Raw genomic sequence first — 8931 nt, 5'->3', positions numbered from 1 at the left:
GGCGCCTGTGGTCCCAGCTACTTGGGAGGCTGAGGCAAGAGACTCGCTTGAGCCCAGGAGTTGGAGGTTGCTGTGAGCAATGAAGCCATGGTACTCTACCCAGGGGCTCAGCTTGAGGCTCTGTCTCAAAAAAAAAAGAATTCTGCAGCATTTTTATCAAGAGGGTTGGTCTTTCCTTTGTCTCTTAGTTGGGCAGGTTAAGTTCATGCCGGACAAGGTGACAGCTGCTGTTTCCATCTCAGGCTCTGCAGACACTGGTCTTCAGTTTCAGCAAGCTCAGTGTGCTTTTCTGCCTCTGCATTCAAAGTGATTGTACACTGCTTATCTCTCGGTTGTTGGTGGTATGGTTGTAAGGTTTTCCTCATGTGCAGAGGGTCCTTTATTGTTCACTCCAGACAGGACAGCCTTAGAGGGGTGGCAGTGACCCAGCAGAGGCTAGAAAAGCTATTAGTGTGATGGCGCCTGTGGCTCAGTGGGTAGGGCACTGGCCCCATATACCGAAGGTGGCGGGTTTGAACCTGGCCCTGGCCAAACTGCAACAAAAAAAATAGCCAGGTGTCATGGCAGGTGCCTGTAGTCCCAGCTACTCAGGAGGCTGAGGCAAGAGAATTGCCTAAGCCCAGGAGTTGGATGTTGCTGTAAGCTGTGACGCAACAGCACTCTACCAAGGGTGAAAAAGTGAGACTTTGTCTTTAAAAAAAAGAGAAAAGCTGACAGTGTATCCACCTCCTGAGATGCTGCTGATTCTCCTGGTGTTTTCCTGTGGGTGAATGCAGTGGTTCCCTGGACGAGTGTTAAGCAGTGCCGAGTGTGTTGATTACCTGCTGGCTTCTCATCCCTGCCGGAGCGTCACATGATAGTGCCCCATGTATGTGAGAGGTGTCCTCAGGGAGAGCATAGATTGTGAGGTCCCTGGTAAGTGCTGTCCTGCCTGGTTCTCCAGAGCTCAAGTTCTCTGCAGGCCTCAGAGCAGAGGTGGGCCAGAGGTGTTAAGGTGCTGTGGCATGGGTGAATGAATGCTGCTTCCTTTAGCTCCCAGCTTTGTCCCCTTGGCTGTCAGAGACAGGAGTAGGCCGTCTTCTCCCCTCGTGGGGCTGCTGCAGAGAAGGTGCTTCCAGAGCTTTGTTTGGGCTCTGAGGGTCCTTGCTAGAGGTCGCTGTGATGCTGAGAGAACAGCAGTGTGCTGGGATGGATGGGGGCTGCCTTCTAGTCTCAAACCTAGATCCATATCCAGTGGCCCACTGAGTGATTTGTCATCGGGCAGTCAATATTGGTGCCATGCCAACCCAATCTTTCAGAGCCCAAGGATTCTCAGTATTTCTGCCAATGTTTGCCTTCCCTTCAACTCTTGAGTGGCAGGTGATCTCTGTGAGCATCAGAGGCAGCTTCTGTAATCTTAGGCTGTAAGTCTGGTCATCATCCGGGATGCAGGTACTGGCCTCCCTTCTCAGCATGTCCTCTGCCCTTTTCTACCCTGCATTCGAAAGTGATCATGGGCTGCCCGTGCCCTGGTCATCGATAGTGCAGGGAAAGGAGTCGTTGAAAGCCTTTCCCCGTGTTTGGAGGGTCCACTCCTGTCCCTTCCAAACCCTGGCGCTTTCCCACACTTCCTCCTTCCTACCGCCTTCCAGTTGCCTCCTGTGCCTCGTGTGATTTTTTGAGTTGCTCTTTTCTCCGGCCCAGGGCAGGTTACTGTTAGACATGTGGGAGCACAGGCTCAGCCTACAGGAGTAGAAGAGCCGGGTGTGGAGCTGTGACAGGGCCACCTACCCCTTCCTCCTGGAAGCTTCTGCTCCGCACCTCTCCTTCCACACCCTCCGTCAGTGCCCTGAGCAGCAGGCAGACCCTGTGCAAGTCGTTGCTTGACTTGTCTCCTGACTGTCTTTGCCGTGATCTTGAGGGCTATGTCTGAATTTGTGCCTGGTTTTGTTCTGTCTGTCAATGGTCAGTGCTCCACAGTGTGTGACAGGTGAAAAACAAGAAAGGGAAGGCCCCTCCGATGTGGGGGGATAGGGCTCATTGCATTGTACAGTGTTGGGGGGCGGGGATACCGAGTAAGCAGCCTGTGCAGGGGTTAAGGGTGGGGGCAGACTGGGTGAGTTCCACCCCTTCAAAGAATTCTTCATCAAGTCACTGAGTCATGTAGGTCCTGGCCTTGTGTGGCCACTGGGGAAGGATTTTCCCTCCAGTCTGGGTATAAAGGTAAGGACCAGAGAAGAATGAAATTGGGGAATCTATGGGATCAGCCCTAACAGAGCCCTGCTGCTTCCCTAGGTCTGTGCCAGATGCAGCTAGGGGAACATGGTGCACTCCCCAGGGCACCATGGCCCCACTTGCTTTGAAGGAGCCCTCAGTAACACTTGGCATGACAGATAAAATGAATGTGCCGCTCCTGCCTTAGAAGTTCTCCAGCCCCTTCCCTAGAGGTAAGCTGCTTTTCTTGTTCCTAAAAACTGTCTTGTGACTATTCAGATGATAATAGTTAAGTCACCATGTATGTAACACTGGCCAGAGAGGCTTGGCGACAGGTGTCGTCACACAGGAGACTGGCAGAACACGGGGCCTGGGGTAAGGTTTCCGGTCCATTCTCTGGGCTTTTGACTTTTTGCACTCTCTAAAGTCATGCTCCCTTTCTCTGGTGGTTTGGGTAGTGACGTGGGGGGAGGTGAGGATGAAAAGAGAGGAATGTCCCATGGATTCCCAGATCCAGACTCTCCCCGGGGAAGCCTGGGTCACCTCTGGCTCCTTACGTGCCTTTAGGCGCTGCAAAGTAGGAGGCGCCTCTGGGGACTCAGGTGGGTCGAAAGCACTGGCGCTTTTCCTGTATTAGAGCAGCAGCAGCCACAGGTTATTAGGGAAATTAGGTGGGTTTGGTATTAGAGACACTGTATGTGGCCTGTAATTCTGCCTCTGCTACTGTCTGGTTCTGTGACCACTTTCTTTCTAGTTGTAATCACTGGTTAAGATTTATCATAGCAACCTAGCAAGGGTACACAGGTGACAGGTGATAAGGAGAAACAGACAAGTGTTAGGTCTGGAAGAATCCACGTGCAGCCTTTCTTATGCAGCCCCTTGGAGCCCACTCTTCCTCCAGCAATGAAAATGCATTCAACATAAGTTTCTGGTCTGGGGTGCCCAGGGTTTTTATTTGAGGTTGGTTGCATAGAGAGTGTATGCCTAGCATGTTCCAAATGCCAGGCATTCTGCCCAAACCACATTCTTTGCCAGAGAATGAGCATGAGCTCAGTGAACTGCTCTGATCAGTTATCTGCTCACTGGAATCAATGACAGCCCAGTCTCTAGACACCAGCCAAGAGCCTCTGACCTGCTGTGGGGAACAAAGCTTTGACAGAATGGCTTTTTATGGACATGACCATGTAGTCTTGATCATCAGCTCCTGGATTTTTTCAGTGTTCCCATGAGAAGTGTCTTCCCATTGATTCTTCATGGTTTGGGTTTTGTGGGGTTCTGCAGGGCAGACGGCAGCTGCTGGAGTCCTGTGCTGTTCCGCAGGCCCTGGCATCTGCCTCCTGTCCTTCCTGACTCTCCTGTCCTTTTCTGCACCTGCATCCGAAAGTGAGTGTGGTCTGCTTGTGTCCTGGTCATTGGTAGTGCAGGGAGAGGAAAGCTGAAAGGGTTTTCCCCGTGTTTGGAGGGTCCGCTCTGTTGCTTCCAAATCCTGGAGCTTTCACACACTCTGGTTTCTCCTGCCAGCCCTGGAGGATCTGGTGCTTTCTGGGCTGCCAGGAGAGTCAGTGCCAGGGAATGTCACATCTGGGTCTTTCTCTTGGCCTCCTGTTCCCGGGTGTCTATATGGAGGGGGTGTTGCCCAGCACAGACTCTGATACTGTGAGGGAAGTCTCAGGATTCTAGAGCACCAGGCCTGATCATGGGAGGGAGGTTGTGTTGAAGGAGTCAGAGTGAATTGCAGTGAATAGCACAGTTAGGGGTCAGCAGAATATTGGCACATACATGATTTTCAGAGAACAGCTGCCTAAAAGTGGTGTGGGGGGCAGGTCTCTGACGCACTTAAATAGCAGGGGTGATGAGGAGGGCATTTGCCAGGGAAGTTGGGACACCGTGAGGGAGACCTTGAGGCTGGAGTGAGCAGGGCAGGTGGGGGTGGCATTGTAAGTTTGGGACAAGATAGGGTAACATCTTTCTGTATCACTTGGCCTGAAATAGAGGGCCAAAAATGTTCGTAGGTAGGAGAAGAAAAGGAAAGTGCTCATTGCTACAAAGGGAGTACAGCTTGGTTTTGAGATAGAAAACTATTCCTTGCTTCCCACCCGAGAGCTTTCACTGCTCTCTTGGCCCTGTGAAGTGTGCCTTGATGTCCTCTGCCATTTGTCCTGGCCTTTGGGGTTCACCTTTGAATGACTTGTTCTCAGGCTGCCCCTGGAGGAATGTGTGAGGCGGTAAGATCAAGAGTGGAATGACAGAGGGAAGACCACAGAGAAGCCATTGATGCAGTCACCTTCTAGTCCCTCTCATCCTCCGTTGAGAGCTATTTTTTTATTCTCAAACATCTTGGGTAGTTGAATATGTTATATGAAGTGACATGTACAGCTTCTTGTATTGCAGGATTATCGGCTGGCCCCTGTCCCGTGTGTCTGGCTGGACCCCTTGATACTTATAAGGTATGAATCCTGGGTGTTTCTCTAGAGAGTGCACTGATGTTTAGCTGCAAGGCCAAAGGCCTCAAGGTCATGGGAGGGGAGACAAAGGCTGCTTCCCATTGCTTACTCCCCCATTGAGCCCACAGAGACAAAAGGAGCCCCTCTCTTTTGCACACTTCTCCCTTCAGAGTATGAAGCACAGCAGGTATGTACCTCGCTCCCCTGGGGTTTCAAGCATTCTGGGGAAGCCAGGCACCCTACATCCCATTGTGTATGGACAGTAGCTTGTTGAAGTGGGAATAGGGCTGTGTTTTGGAGCCTGACAATTAGCATGGTACTATCACACAATCCCAGACTTCCCAAACCATTGGATTTGCAATGTTTCCCCAAAAGTTGGTCTGCCCTCTTATTCTCTTAGCAGCGAAGCATTAATTAGAGCAGTGGTTCTCAAACTGATCCCTGAACCAAGCACTGTCAACTTAGCTGGGAACTTGTAAGAAGTAGAAATTCTTACATCTTACCCAGACCTGCTGAGTCAGACACCTGAAGTTTGAAAAGCATCATGTTAGACGATCTTTAAGAATCGGAGGCAGCTGCTGGAATTACAGGCTGCAGCTCTGGTCACTGACTCATCTCCTGGTCTCTTATCCCAGAGTGGCCCTTTTCTAAGCTGCTGGCAATGCCTTCCCTCCAAGTTCACTCTGCCCTTTTCTGCCCCTGCATTCGAAAGTGATCGTGGGTTGCCTGTGCCCTGGTCATTGATAGTGCAGGGAGAGGAATCACTGAAAGCCTTTCCCCGTGTTTGAAGGGTCCACACCTGTCCCTTCCAAACTCTGGAGCTTTCATACATGCCTTCTTACCAGCTTTCCTCCCTTCTCGTGCCTGACACTCTGGTTCATTGAGTGCCTTTTCTGAGCTGCACGGTGTGGGGTACTAGGAGGCTTACGGAAAGGGTGGTGAAACAGGGCCCTGCCTCAGGGAGTTGACATTTGTGGTCTAGTTTTAGAGCCACAGTAGCAGTCACCCTTCTCTTAGAGCTCCCCTGGAAGATTTTTCTGCTTCCTCATTCACCCCTTTCCATGTCCTCAGCCCCACCTCTCAGGAGTGGTTGTGAGAGTTGTTAGTTTATCACACTCCCTGTGCTGTGAGCTTGTTGAGGGCAGTGCCCCTTTCTTGATTCATATTATGCCTGGTACCTGATGTCTAGCACCTGGGCAAAAAGAAAACAAGAAGACATGTCATTGTATGGTGACAGGGCTCATTCCGTTGAGCAGTGTCAGAGTGGAGAATGCCCTTCAGCAAGCCAGCTATTTTAGTCCACCTTTAGTCCTGGCCATGGTTCCCCAGGGGAGGATTTTGTCTCTGCCTTAGATTAAGGTGGCAGGAGCTGGCATTCTTCCTTTCTTTCTTTCTTTGGGATGCCACGCCATTCCCTTGCTCCGTTTCTCTCCCCCATCTTCCCTTCTCTCACTTCCCTTTTTTTTTTTTTTTTTTTTTGAGACAGAGTCTCATTTTATCAGTAGAATGCCATGGCATTACAGCTCACAGCAACCTCCAACTCCTGGGCTTAGGCAATTCTTATGCCTCAGCCTCCCGAGTACCTGGGACTACAGGCGCCCACCACAACACCTGGTTATTTTTTTTTTTTGCAGTTTGGCCAGGGCCAGGTTCAAACCTGTCACCCTTGGTATGTGGGGCCGGTGCCCTACCTAGTGAGCTACAAGCACTGCCCCCTTTCTCTCTCTTCCTGCTTTCTTCTCGTCTCTTCTCCACATTCTCTTCCCCTTTCTCTAATATTAAATAAACTTATACTTTTATATTAAAACAAAATAAATAGTGGCAGGGACTAGAGTACTAATCAAAGTGAACAGACACCATGTAGTGGGACACATGAACACAGCCCTTACATGCTAGACGGTGGGCCTGGGGCCCTCCACCCCCTGTTACCTATCCCAGGTACCTGCTAGTTGCTGCTGGGCACAGGCCACTCCCCAAAACTCCCTGGCCTCAGCATCTTGGTTTCTTTGTTGTTGTTTTCAATAAATTGTAGTGTTAATATTTGAGGTTTGTAACATGATGTTTTGGGACGGTGGGTTACATATCATAAAATGGTTACTATAGTGAAACAGATTAATATACCCGTCTGTGACATAGTTACTTGTTTATTATGTGATGTGAGCAGCTAAAAGCTACTTAGTTAACAAAAATCCCTAATACAGTTTTATTAACTATGCCTTAGACTGTTTATCCTACATATCCGCTACTTTGTATCCCTAGACCTCCATCTCCCCACTCCTTTCCTGCCCCCATTTGTAACCACTATTTTTTCTTCTCTGTGTATATTGGACTTTTTTTTAACGTTCTGCACAATGTAACTAAGATTGTACAGTGCTTTTTCTTTCTGTGTCTGGCTTATTTCACACAGCATGGTGTCCTCCAGGTCCATCCATGTTGTGGTAAATGGCAGGATCTCTCTTATTTGTTCATTTATTTATATTATTTTTCTACTAGGTAAGTTTTTATCCCTTTATCCCTCAGCCCCCAGGGTCTCCTTTTTCTAAGGCTGAATGATATTTTCTTTATCCATTTGTTTACTGATGGGCGCTTAGGTTGTGTCCACTTCTTAGCTATTGTGAACATTGCCACAGTGATTGAGGAAGTGCAGGCATCTTTACAAGATTTCTTCTCCTTGGGATATATGTCTGGAAGAGGGAGTGCTGGATTTCAGCCCCTGTTTAACTTACACTGATAGGTAACACATTGATCTGCCTTGGCACATAGGAAGTCGTGGATGTATTCATGTCAGATGGTCTCTAGCCCCTTTCTAGTTAGATTTTTCTTGTTCCTGCAGCTGTAAAGCTATAAGGGTAACAGCGTTTGTGGGCTACTTATAATCTGCCAGCCCCCCCTTTCAGATGCGCTTTGTGTGTCTGTTGCAGGTGGGCATACTACGTGCACAGCCTCTGTGGGGTGTGTCCGGTTCATCACAGCAGGCCCCGTGGCGTGGGGCCCTGAGGTAGGATTTTTGGACTGTTCTCTGGAATCTTGTTTCTTTGTATCCTCTAAAGTCACTGGGGCTTGGCGAGGGGGAAGTGAGGGGGAAAGCAGCATCTTCTGTTCCCTATTGTGTCCTGTGGGCCAGTCCCATACGTGCCTTTAGTATGACGGAGGAGGGGCCTTCAGAGACTACATGGGTGAAGAGAGCTACTTCCTGAGTACTGGTGCATCAGCCCCATGCTGTGATGGGAGGTGTGTGGATACAGGCACCAGGGACTCTGGTCCCACCTTTGAACCTGTCTAGCTCTGTGACCTATTCTCAGAGCTGTTCCACCTGTTCCACTTCTTGATTTGACAGGCAAATCTGGATTAGCATTGGGCTTTGGTTTGGTTTGGTTTGGTTTTTTGGTGTGGTTATGACTACATGCTCCTGGCCTTTTCCAACATAAAAACATTTTTCTTTTTTTAATGCTAGAAGTGTCTTTTGACTGTGTCTTGGTAGGATATATTTGCAGCTGCTGGAGCTCTGTGTTCAGTTGGGCTATACTCCTTGACTTGAGCAATTCTCCAGACTCCTCCCCTTCCTGGCTCTCCCTCTGTCCTTTTCTGCTCCCTATTCCCAAAAGTGATCACGGGCTACCCATGATCAGTACCCATGGCCTGGGCACTGATAGTGCAGTGGAAAACTGGAAGAAGTATTCCCCATGTTTGGAGGTTCCAGCCGTCCCTCCCTGGTGCTTCCATATTTCGCCCTTTTTCCTGCCAGCCCGTTGGCCTTTGCAGGCCCCCATGTGGTATGGTGATTAGAAACATTTGGATCTCCTTGCTAAAAGCCCGTCTATGCATTTCTATTTGGACTCCACACTAGAATGAATTCAGATAGTGCTGAAGGGCACATGTGAGAATCGTAAATGATAGGTTCTACTTTATGAAATGTGAAATGTGTGCTGCCCGCGTCTCCAGGAGCCATCAGTGATTTTGAATAAACAGAAAGAAAAATAATGGTGAGGCCAGGATATACTCCTGTGGATTACTGCGTGGTCAGTTGCCCTGATTGTGAACTGCTTAAAAGAGTAGATGGGTGTTGTGGTGGGTGCCTGTAGTCCTAGCTACCTGGGAGGCTGAGGCAGGAGAATCGCCTAAGCGCAGGAGTTGGAGGTTGCTGTGAGCTGTGACTCCACGGTACTCTACCAAGGGTAATAAAGTGAGACTCTTGTCTCTAAAAAAGTAAATAAATAAATAAAAATAAAAAATAAAAGCTGAAAGATGTTCTTGCTTTTTCTTGGGATTTCTTTCTTTTTTTTTTTTTTTGAGA

At 49.1% G+C, this 8931-nt stretch overlaps 3 non-coding genes across 3 annotated transcripts; all 3 read left to right on the top strand.

Moving 5' to 3' along the window:
• The first annotated feature begins 1472 nt into the window (after positions 1-1472).
• LOC111724514 lies at positions 1473-1606 on the top strand. Its single transcript, XR_002772807.1, has one exon. It is a non-coding gene; the product is annotated as a small nucleolar RNA SNORA71 (small nucleolar RNA).
• A 1956-nt stretch (positions 1607-3562) lies between these two features.
• LOC111724516 lies at positions 3563-3695 on the top strand. The gene has a single exon (XR_002772810.1). It is a non-coding gene; the product is annotated as a small nucleolar RNA SNORA71 (small nucleolar RNA).
• A 1639-nt stretch (positions 3696-5334) lies between these two features.
• Positions 5335-5468, top strand: LOC111724512. Its single transcript, XR_002772805.1, has one exon. It is a non-coding gene; the product is annotated as a small nucleolar RNA SNORA71 (small nucleolar RNA).
• The last annotated feature ends 3463 nt before the right edge of the window (positions 5469-8931 follow it).

This window comes from Otolemur garnettii, unplaced genomic scaffold (genome assembly GCF_000181295.1).
Source record: "Otolemur garnettii isolate 467f Iridium unplaced genomic scaffold, OtoGar3 scaffold00023, whole genome shotgun sequence".
NCBI classification, from domain to species: domain Eukaryota; kingdom Metazoa; phylum Chordata; class Mammalia; order Primates; family Galagidae; genus Otolemur; species Otolemur garnettii.
Note: the sequence above shows the minus strand (reverse complement) of the source record. Positions and strands in the feature narration are given on the sequence as shown.